General features: G+C 41.2%; 1 protein-coding gene, 1 pseudogene and 1 gene segment (V, D, J or C); 1 reads left to right on the forward strand and 2 right to left on the reverse strand.

The window, feature by feature from the left end:
- LOC114687105 (immunoglobulin lambda-1 light chain-like) overlaps positions 1-17192 on the reverse strand; it is an 826243-nt gene that overhangs the window by 397802 nt on the left and 411249 nt on the right. The window lies entirely within an intron of this gene.
- The window catches only part of LOC119088814, a 622476-nt gene that overhangs the window by 108908 nt on the left and 496376 nt on the right, over positions 1-17192 (forward strand).
- LOC114688046 lies at positions 10137-10783 on the reverse strand (annotated as a pseudogene).

Genomic DNA, 17192 nt, shown 5'->3' on the forward strand with positions numbered 1-17192 from the left:
CTGTCCTGAGTAAGGGGGCGGGGTCAACTCTGTGCAGCCCCCTACCTTCATTGTCTTAGATGAGAACAGGAGCCATGGACACAGACTGAGGTTAAGACAAGACACTGACCCAGACATGGCCATTCCCAGGGAATGCTATGGTCCTGGGTAGCAGCATGGTTGGTTAGATCTGTATAACCTTAGTAGCAGCACGGCCCTTGGACACCCTCCCAAACCTAGGTGGGTGCCCAGACCCCAGTGACTGAGTGGCTCTTAATGGCAACACAGGCCATGGATATCAACAAAGACCCTAAATGGGGTTTGTCCAGGGACACAGACATGGTCTTTGTCAGTAGCCAGGGAAGGAATTTCACCATTGACCCTGTTGGTAGTAAAAGTCATTCAAATCGGGATGGACTCACTGCTTCTTGGCCCTTGAACAACAACATAGCCTCAGGTGGCATCCCAGATCCCGGGCAAACTTATATGGCAACAGGAACCTCGGACATCAACTCAAACTCCAGTTGAGGCATGAGCCATAAGCCCAGACATGACCACACTACACCTCTGCTCAGTCTGTAGGACACCCTGGCCACCGATGGCACCTCATGTCATTTAAGGTCTGTATGGCCTCATTAGTGGCAGAGCCTTGAGACACAAAACCTACCAGATGTGATGGCCCAGATCCTGGACATCTGTGTGACCATTGGATGCAACATGGGTCATGGACATCAACACAAACCCAGGCTTCAGTAGAACCACAGACACAGACATGGTCCCTGGCAGCAACCTGGGCAGGGATGTCATCATGGCACTATCTGGCATGGCAGAGCATACAGATCAGCATGGATTCAAGGGGCAGTGTGGCATTCAAGCGCCAACATGTCCCCAGATAGCAGCCCTGCCCCCAGGTATCTGCTCAACCTTTGATAATAACAGTAGCCACATACACAAACACAGACCCTGGTTTTGGTATTTCCACAGACCTAGATATGGCCCTTGGCCACAGTTTGGATGTCACCAATGGCCCCAAGTGGCAGGGCATGTTACCCAGATATGTTTGGCCCCAATGGCTGCAGAACCCTCAGACAACATCATGGCCTCAGGTGTCAGCTCAGACTATGGGACTCTGCACTGCCTTTTGTGGCAACAGCAGCCATTGTAATTAACATAAAGTCTGACTGCTTCAGGGATGTGGATCCAGACATAGCCCTCAGCAGTAGTCCAGGCACAGAAGTCACCATGGACCAGGTGGCAGTGCAGACCTCTTTGAACGGCTTGGCCTCTTTGGGGGCACATCCCTCTGACCACAACATGGTCATAGGTAGTAGTCCAGACTCGTGGCATCCACAAGGCCATTAGTGGTAACAGCAGCCTCAGACATCAACACAGACTACCACACCTGCATCAGGTCTGTGGAACCACACATGGCCCTAGGCAGGAGCCCAGGCCTAAGCATCATCCAGGCCTCATCAAACAGACCAACCAGTTTCTCATTGCCCTAGACTTTTCAGGTATGCCTCTCTCCCCAGCATATAAACCTTTCTATCCTTCTCTTCCATTTCCCCACCATATCCACTCACCATAATGACGCTAGGCTGCTAGGTGACACTGTTTCAAGACTGATCTCTGTCTTCCCCAGGTCACTGTCCTGGAGCTGAACTGTAGCTCTGTGTGCCTGGACCTGGTGGCTTCAGGAGGCTGGTTGTTGGTCTCTGCCCCCCAGGGAGAGAGTCTGCGGCAGAGCCATAGCTGTCTTCTGTGCCTTAATTTTCATTTTTAAAGGGATAGATATTCTATATTCATTTAATGTCTGTGAAAATTTTATTCTACCTTCTTTTGGGGAGAAATACTTACACTACACAATTGTTTTCTGCATGGATATTTTTCACTTTACATTTTAAAAGCATGTTTCTCTACTGTCTTACTGTTTTCTTACTTCAATGAAGAACTCTGCTCTGATGATGGAGGGTCTCATTTTCCAATCACCACTTATTTTTATCACTGTCATTTAATGTTTGCTATTGTGACTTTTTCTCAGCTTCAGTTTATTGTTCTTTCACATGTTGACTTGCTATATTTTATCAAGTGCAGAAATGTTTTGATCATTCCTTTTTGAAATACTGTGTTCAGTTTGTTACCTTGAAAATGACTTCACAGAAATGACCACACCCACAAATACACACACACACACACACACACACACACACACAGGAGAGAGAGAGAGAGAGAGAGAGAGAGAGAGAGAGAGAGAGAGAGAGAGAACTGGAAAACTGCACACTGACTTAGAAAACTCATTGATGTCCTGAAAATACTTTCAATTTTTCATTATTATTGGAGGATAGATTCTGTGGATCCAGCATAAGACTTAACATATTTAACTCAAGTATTCCAACATTAAACTATATGTAGAGACTTATGTGCATACTTTATCTTTAACAGTTTTAAGTTTCCCTCCATTTAATTGATGTTGGCTATAGGCTGGTTGTAAATTGCCTTTATTTTGTTTAGATGTGTCCATTTTAACTCTGATCTCTTCAAGACTTTTATCATGAAAAGGCATTGGTTTGATCAACTTTTTTTCAGCAACAAATGAGGTGATCATATTTTTTTCTTTCTAGATTGTTTATATAGAGGAATACATTGACTGATTTTCATGTGTTGAACCATCCTGCATATATGGGACAAGGCTACTTGATCCTGGTGGATGATCTTTTTGACTTTTTTTTTTTAATTCAGTTTGTGGGTATTCTTATTGACTAGTTTTGCATCTATGTCCATGATGGAAATTGATCTGTAATTTCCTTTTTTTGTCAAATCTTTATGTGGTTTGGGTACTAGGATGAATGTGGCCTCAAAACTTAGTGAGTGCAAACTACCTGAAATCTATGAGAGTGGCCCTAGAGATTTCTTTTAGTGGGAGATACTAGACCTGACCTGGCCATCTGCTATAACCAAGCAAGGCTTCCAGAAGCAGTACTGGGACATCAACAGAGCTACAAAACTCTGACCTACAATCTATCCTGTCTGCTAGATGTGCTGAGGTAAAAGTCTCTGAATTTGTGAAAGTGCTCAACCAATGACTGATCCAATTTGAGGCCCATCCACTGGAGGGAGCCCATGCCAGAGACTGCCTTTATGAACAGGAATCAGATGCTGGATACACCAGAGACCTGGGATTGAACGACACATGACCAAACGTGTGTATGTGTGTGTGTGTGTGTGTGTGTGTGTATGACAGTATGTATATGTATGTATGTATATACGTGTGTGTATATATTATAAATAAATATATTTAATTCTAATTAAATAAATAAATTATATATATAATATGAATTAAACAGTCTAAACACTCAAAAGAATGATTCCTAATGATAATCTGCTGTACTCATAGAAGGATGCCTAGCCCAATTGCCATCAGAGAGGTACCATCGAAAAACTGAGAGCAGATACAAAAACCAGCAGCCAAACACTAGGCAAAGCTAGGGAAAGCCTGCAGAAGAGAGGGAGGAAGGATTGTAGGTGCCAGAGGACTCACAACACCAGGAGAACCTGGCCCACAGAATCAACTCACAGGGCCTCACAGAGGCTGAAGTGACAATCATGGACCCTGTATGGATCTGAGTCAGGTCTGCTATGTATGTGTTATTGTAGGGTAGCTTTGTGTTCTTATGGGACTCCTAACTGTCACAACCGGGGCTGTCTATGATTCTTTTGCCTTATCACTCTTGGGACTGCTTTCCTCCTACTGAGTTGCCTCTTCCAACCTTGATATGAGGATTTGTCCTAGTCTTATTGTAAATTAGTATGCCATGTTCAGTTGATATCCCTTAGAGGCTTGCACTGTTTTTGGCAGGAAACAGAGGAAGAATGTATTTCAGGGAAGAGGGAAGTTGGAGGGACTGAGAGAGTGGAGAAACTACAGTTGGTATGTAATATATGAGTGAAGAATATATTTTTAAAAGTTTCTACAGTCTGTCTCAATGTTATTGATATTTACTTTTATAATGGCTAATCTTTGGTCAATCACTTAGTGTACCTTTGTTCATAATCTTAAACACCATTGTTTTTGTTTTTATAAAATTCAATTATGTGCTTTTGAAATTTCAATAATTTCCCTATATTTTGAAAATACTGAATGCTGCTATTTTTCTTACTTTTTAAATTTTCATGGTCTCTTTTCATTGTACTTAGTCCCATGTTACATGAGGATGTTTTCAGACAAGCATATTATGTACATTGAGTATATTCCCATCCATAATTTCCTACTTTCCTCTTGAATATAGTTTTCCTACATACTTTTGTATCCTCTGTGATGGCTGCTAGAAGGAATGGGCAGGCTTGATGTCTCAAAGGGCCAGACCTGTTCATGACTAGTTCTCCTGCCTCCATGGTAAGGGTGGAAAGTACATGGAAAAACAGTGATATGGAATCCAAATCCATAGAATTGCTAATGAAAGGCAAAATTCTAGAGTCCTAGCTGATAGGGAGTGAAGCAAGTTTATTCTTGGATCTATAACCAAAGACAATGCTGGATGGTGGCTCTTTTATTCCATTAAATGTGTATTTTACAAATTCATGTCTACAAAGGGGTTGGGAGGACAGAGAATGAGATCCATGGGTAGTGGGCAGTGAGGAAGTGTGCTGGACTCAAGGCTTCTGTCTCCCTGTCCACGCTCTGCATGGAAGGTTCAATTGCCCTGGACTTCCTGATCCTGTTGCTGTAAGTCTTTCACAAACACAGCACTTGCCTCAAAGTAAACCTCAGAGCTGTGTACAATTTTTGTGTCAGTAAGGAATGTAGGACATGACTTCTGTATGTATTCTAGGGAGAATAGGTCATAACGGTGGAGCTGGTAGGTAGAGGGAAGCAATTCTTTCTTATTGACTTGTCTTCTCAGCTCTAACTGCACACTTGTTAGGCTGTAAGAAGATTCCTTATAATTCACAAGCACACTTACAATATTTTTGAAGGGAGAGCTAGAAAAAAAAAGGAGAAAAGATGAGTGTGAATATAATCAACACAAATGTCAAAAACCTAAAAAAAAATTAAATAAACAACAAAATGCACTAATTTGCACAATGGATATCTCTTAGTAAATCTGTTAAAAATTAGGAATAGCGTGGTGGCAGTGGTGCATGCCTTTAATACCAGCACTTGGTAGGCAGAGCCAGGTGGATTTCTGTGAGTTCGAGGCCAGCCTGGTCTACAGAGCAAGATCCACTACAGACACCAAAAATACACAGAGAAACTCTGTCTCAAAAAGCCAAAAATAAAAAATAAAACTTAGGAATAAAACCCTTTCTCTGATGGAATCTGAAGGTCACCACATATTCTGCCTGGTAGAGTCTAAGGAATAAGACTCAGCAGTTGACATCTTAGTCCTGTATGCTTGGTCACTTTGCATCAGGAAACAAAATCCTTGCAAAGGGCAGGGAAGCAACTCTGCAAGTTAAACTAGGAAATGAGTTGCCACTGTCACAGGAGAGAAGGGGTTTGTGTCTTACTTCCTCATCTGCCTGTGTTATTGTGGGCAACATCAGTGCTATCCCATCTCTGACAGTAATAATCAGCTTCATCTCCAGCCTGGGCTTTGCTGATGGTCAAGGTGGCCGTGTTCCCTGACTTGGAGCCAGAGAAGTGGTCTGGGATGCCAGAGGGACGGTTATTATTTCCATATATGACCAGCACAGGCGCCTGGCCTGGCTTCTGCTGGTACCAGTTAACATACTTGGCTGAGAGTTTTTCTCCAGAGCAGGTGATTGTGGCTTTTTGATCTAGAGCCACTGATACTGAAGGAGGTTGAGTCAGTATATAGGAGTCTATGGAACCTGCAAAAGAAATGAGAAGGATGCTAAGGATATTGAACAATGCCATTTATAAGGCCATCTAAACCCTCTACCAGAACAGGACTCAGGATTCAGGGCTAGACAATGTCTGTAGGCTGAAACATCTGACTGAGTCTGGGTAGTTCACCTGTGCAGAGGGAGAGGAAGGGGAGCAGGAGGAACAGCCAGGCCATGGTGGAGATGCCACAGAGGTCTGGATCCTGGAAGTCACAGCACAACCAGGCTAATCAGGCTTTTATTCTCTTTCAGTCCTTTTGAGGGTAGTGGATGTTCTGTGGTTATGCAAATTTACCCTTCTCTGGGGCTCCCCATGGAGGCCTGTGTGGAGAAAATACTTCAAAGCTGTGATGCAGAAACTGATGAGAGGGTGGAGCCCAACTCATTCAAGAGTCTCTTGGCTCAGAAATTCCCCCTATCACAGTAACCCTGCAGGCAATGTCCATGATAGTCTCCAAACTGCTGAGCTGTTCTTAGCAAGGCTGTGCATCTTTCTTTGCCTTGTCCATGGCGTACACTTGGTCTTGTTGAGAGATCACTACTGACCTGTGACACAGCAGAAGGTATAGTGCAGGAACCATGACCCTGAGGGCAAGAAACTGATCCTGGGGTCAGTTCTCCTACAGTGGATTTCCCACTGGACTCAGAGTGCTTTTCCCAATGAATTACAGCCATGGTAGAGACACCAAGGTTCACACCTGAGATTCCACCCAGCCAGAGCACTTCCCGGTGAGTCCCTCACTATGCATGGCTTCTGCCTATGTCCTGGAGTGATGGTGTTATGTGATTCTCAGAATGTCTTCACTGGCAGTTAAAACTGGTCCCTTGACACTTTTAGATTTCTCAGCCTAGCATCACAGGCTCAACTTCCCCTGCACAGCCCCATTCTCAGGCTTGGCTGCTCCTGGATGCTACCCTGCTACCCTCTGCTGGTGGAAGAGTCTAAGAGCAGAAACTTCCTTCACTTTTCAACTGACTCCAAAGTCCTTGTAAACTGAAAAGTTGCAGTTCAGGAATCCACTTTACTCTCTGTTTATTTCACATGCTCCAACATCCTGTGGCTAGTACAGAGAACTGGTAACCCTGGTGTGTGGGGTAGCAGACAAAGTCTGATCCTAATCCCTGCCCTGGGGACAACATTCATGCTCCTTTCCATGAATGTGTGTCTGTGTATGTTTGTGAGACTATGCATGTTGTATATTTATATCACAACTGTGGGTCACAAAACAGGGTACCTTTAGGACACAGGCAGAATCCTGAGCAGCATGAGGAGGGATTCACCGAGGAAATCCTTAGGCACAGGACAATAGTACAATAAAATATATGTTCTTTTAATATTTTTTGAGAAATTCATAAATAAACTCTGAATTTGTATTTCTCTTTCTATCCCAGACAATGAGTGTCATATCTTTTTCCCAAACTAATTATATCTACATTATTATCAACACATATAATACATATATATACATATACATACACACACACACATATATATATATATATATACATACATACACACACACACACACACACACACACACACACACGCAATATACATATAAAGATAAGTTCCTGGTTCCATTCAGCTGTACTGATATGGCATATAATCATGTTTATATTTATTTTATTTTGAATGTCACAGTGTATCACAGTCTTTCCTTTTGGATTTTTAATTAATTAAATGTAATCATTTGTTTTACAGCCCATCTACAGTTTGTCATTCATCCTCTCCTCCTATCCCCCCCCCCCCCCCGACCTCCCCTCCACTCTCTTTTTGGATTTTGAGATAGGGTTTCTCTATGTAGCCCTGGCTGGCCTGGAATTGGCTCTGTAAACCACATAGGTCTTGAATTCAGAAATCCACTAGCCTCTGCCTTCCAAGTGCTGAGATTAAAGGCATGTGTCAACACAGCCCTAAGTCTAGATACCTCAAACAGTCAATTCTGCACCAGATTTCGGAATGCTGGGATAACAGGAATGAAACACCATACCATGTGTATCATGTTAAATTAATTATTTAATTATCTTTTGCTCAAACATCAGAAATGATGGATAAAACTAGTTCACTTACAAACAACAAAGAAGTCTTAAATAGTGTTATCATCTATAATTCACTGGATATTTATGTGCTTAAAATCAAGAGTAATACTATTCTACTCAGCAAGGGTAGCTGGGTTGTTGGAGGTGAAATCTGGTGTTTGTGTCACCAATGCTAAGGTTTTGCTGACATTATAATCATTTTTATCATCCTTCACCACCATTGTTATTGCTGTTGTTATTTGATCACACACTCTTCCTATCTCCTGATAAGGACTTCATATCTAGCTTGCCAAATAGGACTTGGAGGAATACAACCTAACTTACAAGCCAAGAAGGACTGGGAGGAATACAACCTAACTACATTTCTTATCTCCTACTTACAAAATTTCTTTTTCTTCTCTGGGTAGGGAAGGAGCCTTCCTTCTCCCTGAACTGGTGTCCCCTTCTCTCATCTGCTAACCATGCATTTAATATCCCATAGTCACACCTAAGAAAAAAAGTTTCCTCTTTAAAACTCCTCATCTTTAAACTCCTCGGCTCCATGTTTTACCATTGATACACATATTTGTTTCCAGCAGATTCTAACCATTTAAAGAGTTACGGGTTTTGATCCTCTGGACCATGGACATGCTGTCTAGCTGCAGGTCTGCACCCCACCCTCCAGCCCACACCGATGTGCTCTCTGGCCGAGCCCTGAGTCACACCCTCCAGCCAGAAATTCTGCTACACTGCTTGTCTCACAGAGCCTGAATCAGCCTGCACTTCCTGCGTTTCCACTGTATTCCAGCCTTCAAGACCCCCAGCTTCGCCCCCATATCAGCAGGAAGTAACCACAGACAACTTCTACAGCCCCCTTTGTCAAATACCCTTCTTTTTTCTGAACTGAACTCTCCAGCCCAGAGGCTGGACTGCCCTTAAAAAATGCTCTATTATTAATTGTATAAGTTCTGTGCATGATCCTGAAATGTATGTACTAGCAGACATTCTCCTCATGTACTTCACAATTGTTCTGTACGGAAGTCTTGCCATGTATACCCTGACACAAGTTATTACTGTTTTCTCACAGCTAGTGGTTTAATATTGCCTTGATTACAAATTTAAACTAGGTAAGCTTCAGCTGCAGCCTTAGTCCCACAGGTGCTCATGACTCAGGTAACTTGTTAACTATGCCTCCTTAAAATACAGGTTAACCAAATTAATACCACTAACCAAAGATTAATAGATAGAGTTAACATTCCAAATTACCCATTTCTTTTTGATAAATTATAATCATGGTATTCAGACACTTTTGACCATATTATGCCATACTAGCTAAGGATAGTTTTTTTATGTTACTCATCTGCTCCCTTTCTGAGACAGAGATATTGTAATTATATACAGCTATACCTATTAGATGGCTAAACTAATTTTCAGCCTGCCACCTATATAGACTATTGATTATTATAAGTATATATTATAGGTACAATATTGATTAAATATCAATATTAATTAATCATTACTTATCATTTTTCAGAAATCCCCAAATTTAAGTTTATCTACATAGTCGTTGTTCTAGAGAGAATGAAAACTTCTTTTAACTAAACAACAACAACAACAAAAAAAAACGGGAACTGCTGCAGGCCGCAGGAATATATCATAAGAACTCAGCTGGTTATGACAAAGTCACTACCTGGAGGGATCAGGGAATTCCTCCAGAAGAAGCCAAATTCCAAGGAGTTTTTGGGGTTATTTGGCTTGTTATATATCAGCTGTATTCTGTTATGAAAATCATGTGTGTCTTCATAGTTTTCCCAATTGACTTTTCCCTAAGAAGTGCTAACAGTGTGGACTGATCACTGTGGACATACACATTCCAGGTATTTGGAGAACAGCCTCAGGAAAGGCTTTCTCTGGAATCAAGTATTTCCCTTAGCCACTTTCAAGGACTAATAGTGATAACAGCCCATATGCAAGTCTCCTGATTTAATTCCACAAGGAGACACCACCTAGGTCAGGTGGACATTTAATAGCTTTACAGTTTAGCTTAGACCTTCCTTTTTTTTTTTTTTTTTTTTTAAGATTTATTTATTTATTATGTATACAGCATGTATGACTGCAAGCCAGAAGAGGGCACCAGATCTCATTACAGATGGTTGTGAGCCACCATGTGGTTGCTGGGAATTGAACTCAGGACCTTTGGAAGAACAAGCAGTGCTCTTAACCTCTGAGCCATCTCTCCAGCCCCTAGACCTTCCTTTCTTATACAACCTTACTAAAAGACCCCTAACTTCTTTTTTTTTTTTTTAACTATGAATGACACTTTATTCAGTCATTTTCTTCACAACTGAAACTCCAGGAATTCAAAATTAACATCTTTGCTTGTGAGCTTCTTATACACACCAGAAAAAGTTTCAACCTTGTGCTCCACGTTGTTCTGCTGGGCTTTGTCTAAATGAACCTTTATGAGCCGGCTGCCATCCAGTTTCACACGGATCTTCTTCCCCACAATCTCACTTGGGAAGACCAAGTCCTCGAGGATGGCATCCTGCACCGCAATGAGGGTGCGGCTTCTGGGGCGCTTCTGCTTATTTTTCGTGGGGCTTTTCCGAATTGGCTTGGGCAGAATCCTCCTCTGAGCAATGAAGACCACGTGCTTCCCACTGAACTTTTTCTCCAATTCACCAACCAGTCAGACTTGGATTTTCTGAAAAGACTTCAGCTGAGGAACTGGTACAAAAATTATGATAGCTTTCGGGCCACCACCAACTTCAATTTCCTTGGCCTCGGTGATGTTCAGTTCCCGCAGCTGCGCCTTGAGAGCGGAGTTCATCTCCGGCTCGAGCAGCTCCTGGGAGATGTCAGATTCGAACTCGTCCGGCTTCTCGCCATTGGGCTTCACGATCTTGGCGCTCGAGCTGAACATGGCTTGTCCCTGCGGGGGAGGTGTCACCAGTCACCCGGGTCGCATGCAGGGCGGCTGGCTGGGGCCATCTACGGGCGCAGACCCGGGGAATCCGCCGCATTCCCATCCCCACCCCCCACTCCTACCCCTAACTTCTTTCCTAACAACTTCTAGGAATGTAGACTCTGCACATAGATCCGGTCATTAGCACTCAGTTGACCTCCTCTCTTACCACTCCCATTTTGGATTGTAAAAGAAAGCCTGGTGATCACTGCCTGAGGAAAAATTCTTACCTGCCTTTATGACCCTGTAGAATTCAAGCCTGGTGACCTTGCTTGACCAGGGGCTTGATACAACTAGATTCCTGGGAGACTTAAGTAGAACATGGAGAACGGAGGACAGAGAAGAGAAAAGAGAATAGAAGAACTAGATGGGTAAGAACTTGAGAGGAACAAACTGAGATGGGGAACAACTAGATTAAAGGGCTAGAAAAGAGTACTAGAGGAATGAGATGGAAGATGAGGAAGAGCCAGATGGGGAAGAACAGCTGAGGAAGAACAAGATGAGAGAGAAGGAGATAGGAGAGGAGCTGATATGGGAAAGAACTAGATGGATGAGAACCTAGAAGGGACAGAACTAGATGAAGGAATTAAGATAGAACATGGAGGGGAAACAGATAAATGTAAAGAGAAATTGGGTAAGAAAGAAGCTAAAAATGAGAGTAAAGTATAAGCTTGTAGAGAGAAAACTGACAGAATAATAAAATATAAGGACTAAGGAATTTCATGTACATAGACTCATTTCTTTTCATCAAAGATTAATTATCAGCTGGTTGTAGATTCTTCCCAGACCCTGGGAGGGAATAATTGAGGGGCTGGACCCCCATAGTCCTTGATACTCTGCCTTCCAAATGCTGGGATTAAAGGCATGTGTCAATACAGTCCTTAAGTCTAGATACCTCAAACAATCAATTCTGCACCAGATTTCTGAATGCTGGGATCGCAGGAATGAAACACCATACCATGTGTGTCATGTTAAATTAATTAATTAATTATCTTTTGTTCAAACAACAAAAATGATAGATAAAACTAGTTCATCACATTTGTTTTCATGCTAGACCCTAATAGTCATGGCAGAAACCCCATCCAAGGGATGAGGAATCTGGATGCAGACATCCATGGCTAGGCCCCGGGTGGAGCGCCAGGAGTCTAATTAGCAAGAAAGAGGAGGGTTTATATGAGCAAGAATTGTTGAAACCAAGATTGGATAAAGCACAAGGACAAATAGCCAAATGAATGGAAACACATGAACTATGAACCAAAGGCTGAGGGGCCCCCAACTGGATCAGGCCCTCTGAATAGGTGAGACAGTTGATTGGCTTGATCTGTTTGGGAGGCATCTAGGCAGTGGTACCAGGTCCTGGGCTCATTGCATGAGTTAGCTGTTTGAAACCTGGGACTTATGCAGGGACGCTTGCCTCAATCTGGGAGGAAGGGACTGGACCTGCCTGGCTGAGTCTACCAGGTCGATCTCAGTCCTGGGGAGGGGGGAGGCTTTGCCCTTGAGGAGGTGGGAATGGGGGGTTGGCTGGTCGGAAGGGGAGGGGGGCAGGAGGGGGAAGAACAAGGGAATCCGTGGCTGATATGTAGAACTGAATGGTATTGTAAAATAAAATAAAAGGAAAAAAAAAAAAAGAAGAACTGTAGTTAGGTTGTATTCCTCCCAGTCCTTCCTTGGCTTGTAAGCGTTGGCAAATTTTGATCTCCTGAAGCTTATAAGAACCAGACAAAATCTTAGACATGTTAGCAATATAATAGTGGTAAATTTTATCAGAGCAAAATATGAATCCTTGGAGTCTCAACAAAACATCAGGATAGCCAGAGAATGAAATCTGAAATGTGTCATTTATATATCTCTCAAGTCTCATTTATCTTTTGACAAAAATTAATAAAATACATTTAGAACAGAATTATTATTTCTAATCATATTTCTATAAGTTTTATATCATTGATGAAGAGTTCATCAAAAGGATCTGGAATTGTATCAATTTATTCATATTCAAAGCTCAATATTTAAGAATCTAGAGGTAAATATCAGCCTGTATTCAGTCTGGCAGCTTTAGAGCGCCTTTGTCCTGCAGCTGCCTAGTATATGGTGTGACCAGGCGATCCAGGATTCATAAAGGCAGGTCAATGTCCTGTGAAGACATGTAAGCATATCCTCTTCGTGACAGTATGAAAATATCAGGACCCCTTTAAATACCAGTGAGAAGGTCCTAGAGGCTTAGGTGTGACTTTGTGGCTTGGCCTGGGGGTAATAAAGAATACCTGTAGTGGGAGATATGAAAAATTAAGCACTAATTCTATTTTTTTTTACATATACTCTTGAAGTATATGTATGGCTATTGTCTATATATGAGCTCAAGGCATTCCTAAAATTGAAAAGCAGTGAAATATATGGTGTATTACTTCTTATTTTATAACCATAAATCATAAGGATGTAAGTCTCATGGGTGAGCTTCCATAGGGAGGGAGAGAATTTGTAATTGTTGGGCAGACATAAGAAAAGGTGCCAGTATATCCTGTAGAGCTGTCAATCTATAGACTCATAAGTTTCATGGTTTGACATAAATATAATATCATCTGTGCAATAAATGTATTGCAATATATATGTATATACATATACATATATACATACATATATATTATCATTAGGTTGGTTAACTGTGAGGAAGCTATAATTGACAGTTCTGATAGTTAATCTGTATATATAAAAGGAGGAATTCTGTTCAATGAATGAGTCCTGGATAAACAGAACTCCCATTTCCTGCTCTGTATGTCAGCTTTGGCCTCCATCGCATCAGGGTGAGTAGGCAAGCTAAAAATGAAATGCTGACAATCTTTAGAGTGAGGAGGTATGGCAAAGAAGCAATCTTGTACACTGATGATGATTTTTTTTTATTTCTGGAGATGGCCGTGGGAGATGGCAAGCCAGGCTGTGAGATTTCCCTTGACTTTAATAAATTTTGTTTAATTTCTTAAGGTCTTGTAACAGTCTATAAGCCTGATTCTCCTGAATAAAAAGATATTGGGGTGATTTAAGGTCTTGTGGGGGGCTTGATATGCCCAATATTTAAGTTTTTCCTCCACCAAACAGGTAGCAATTACAATTCTCTCAGCATTTAAAGGTCATTGCTTAACCCAGATAGGAGCATCAGATTTACTTGAAATGTGGTCAGCGGTGAGGCAGATAGTGGCTCCTAGGATAAATCTTGATAACCTAGGCTATGTCTGCCATTTATGATTTCTGGAATAATGGGCTCAATTATGCCTTGAGCTTGTTTATTCAAGTTCCTTTAAGTTTAAAACCCATCTAGTGCATTTGAGATGATATTAGTTCACAGCAGAGACTAATGGTACATCCATTTGTTACAGTATGTCTCTTTCCCATAGTGTGTTAGGTATAGTGGTTGACATATGGGCAGAATATGGCATAATTTTATCTATCTGACCATCTTAATATTTTTGAGCTGCTAGCATAATATTAGGTTGACCTAGACCTATAAGGGATGAAGGAGTAATAGCAGTCTTAAGTACTTGGCAAATCTTTTCCTGAAATATAAGAAACAACCATGCTTATGTCTAGAACCAATTATTTTTCTCCTGTATTTTAAGTGTTAAGTTGGTTTGGAATATTTAATTTCCTGAACCCAGAAGGCCATATCACTAGAACCCATACCAGCCGCTCCTTTAGATGCTTCCCTGCATGAATCTGAATTCTTTTGTAGAGGGTTGTACAATAATCTTCATTTCTTTTGTAAAGTCAGGATCAACCTTTACTGGGACAATTTTTATACCTTGTATGGCAGAAGAGGTACAGCCTATATTTAGCCCCAGTGTCCCTTCTGGGGAGGTCCACAGACTCTTGTATTAAGGCATACAAGTCCATTCCTAAAGCTTATATATCTCAGACCTCAATAAAAACTTTATCCATAGATATAACTTAGGCATACCTCCTCAGTATCTCTAGGTTATTACTGAGATTCATGTGTCACTTATAACATATCTAGATATGTATGTGTTACATTGATCTATCCTAATAACTGGCAATTCATATATCATAAGTTATTTTTTAACTTTCCTAAACATTCTCTATATCTAAACCTATATATCCCTATAGAAACTTTATATCCAAAAGCATCTATGTATTAAATTTGTCAGGAGAAATAAGGGACTGATTATAGAGAATAGCCAATGTAAAGTGAATTTCTTTTAATAAAGGAACAGTAAAAGGTCATTTTGAAATCTGTTAGGTGAGCTATCTTTTACTTGAAACTGGATAGTAAGGCAAATTATCTTTAAACCTGGTAAATGAAAATGAATTTGATCATTTATGATGATCAAGTTTTAATTTGTATTCTGATAACTATCTCTAATAGTTTATAGCTTAAGTACAACTTATCCTTAACAGTTTACAGTTTAGGTTGGCCAATCAATCAACAAGTTTTATTTTTTAATTAAAGTAAACTTATTCTTAACAATTTATAAGCTAGTTGTCTTTATAAACTTAGAACTTAGGTTTTATACCTGTCAGATTTAGAATTAAAAATATTAAGTTTGTACTGAAGTTATTTTAATATAGAAACAGGAAATCTTTTTTTAAAAAATTTATAATTAAATTTAATTTTATATATCAGCCATGGATTCCCTTGTCCCCCCCCACAACCTCCCACAACCCCCCCCCCGCCTTTCCTCCAGCCCACCCCACATTCCCATCTCCTCTAGGGCAAAGACTCCCCTGGGGATTGAGTTCAACCTGGTAGATTCAGTCCAGGCAGGTCCAGTCCCCTCCTCCCAGGCTGAGCCAAGTGTCCTTGTATAAGCCCCAGGTTCCAAACAGCCAGCTCATGCACTGAGGACAGGTCTCAGCACCACTGCCTGGATGCCTCCCAAACAGATTAAGCTAGCCAACTGTCTCACTTATCCAGAGGGCCTGATCCAGTTGGGGGCTCCTCAGCCATTGGTTCATAGTTCATGTTTTCCCATTCGTTTGGCTATCTGTCCCTGTGCTTTTTCCAATTTTGGTCTCAACAATTCTTACCCCAAGAAAGACACAGGGATGGCACAATGATAGAGAAATGGATGAGATCTACATAAACAACATGGATGTGAGTGGGGTAATGAAGGGCAAGGGTCGAGGGAAAGAGAGCCTGTGGGAGCAGGAGATCCCAGCTGGATCAAGAACAGAGAGGGAGAACAAGGAATAAGAGACCATGATAAATGAAGACCACATGAGAATAGGAAGAAGCAAAGTGCTAGAGAGATCCACAGAAATCCACAAAGATACCCCCACAATAGACTACTAGCAATGGTCAAGAGAAAGCCCGAACTGACCTACTCTGGTGATAGGATGGCTAAACACCCTAGAAACCTCATCCAATGACTGAGGGAATCAGATGCAGAAATCCACGGCCAGGCCCCAGGTGGAGCTCCAGGAGTCCAATTGGCGAGAAAGAGGAGGGTTTGTATGAGCAAGAATTGTTGAGAAACATTAACTCTTATTCAAAAATATAGAATATGAGGAGAGTAACAAGAGCCTGCACATGTTTAAGCCAGATGGGTTCCCATTGCTGAGAAGAGAGGTGGACATAAGCTCCCATCTCTAAAACAGAAGCTATCTCCAATTGATAACTGCTTGTGAAGAAAAATGTATTGTTCTCTAATAAACTATCACTAGTTGTACAAACCACACTTAAGCAAAGTCCCATCACAGTAGTAATTTCAAATATGAAACTAACTCAATGGTACTTTTGCATGATTTTTGTCTCATAGTACTTTTTGTGGGCTTATTTTAATTTTAAAGTTATTTTTACTATTTATTGACATTTACAATATTGTGTTTATATGAGACCTTTTTGTATCTTTTGGAATGTATGTGTTTCTGGTTTTTTATTAATTTTTTTCTGTTTGTTTCATTCTATACTGGTTTGTTTGTGTTTATTTATTCTGTTTATTAGATGCCTGTGTGTTTTCTAATGACAGATAAACAAAGTTGTAGATGTAACTAACCATCTTATTAAATAAGAAACACAGAACCAATGCAAAGAAGAAATCCAAGAGATCAGAGCTAAGAGCCTTACCCTGCAGCTAGCCTCTTAAGCCAAGAGACCTATTTCCTGTGTTTTTGTCTTTATATAGTCTTTCTGTTCTGCCTTCTCATTGGTTATAAACCCAAACACATGATTGCCTTGTCACTGCCTCAATGGTATTGGGATTAAAGGCGTGTGTCTCCAATGCTGGTTGTATCCTTGACCACACATAGACCTACCTAGCTCTTCTACCAAGTGCTGGGATTAAAGGCATGCACCACCACGGCCCTGCTCTGCTATGGCTTGCTATTAGCTCTGACCCCCAAGCAACTTTATTTATTAACATAAAAATAAAAT

This window comes from Peromyscus leucopus, chromosome 12 (genome assembly GCF_004664715.2).
Source record: "Peromyscus leucopus breed LL Stock chromosome 12, UCI_PerLeu_2.1, whole genome shotgun sequence".
Taxonomy (NCBI): Eukaryota; Metazoa; Chordata; class Mammalia; order Rodentia; family Cricetidae; genus Peromyscus; species Peromyscus leucopus.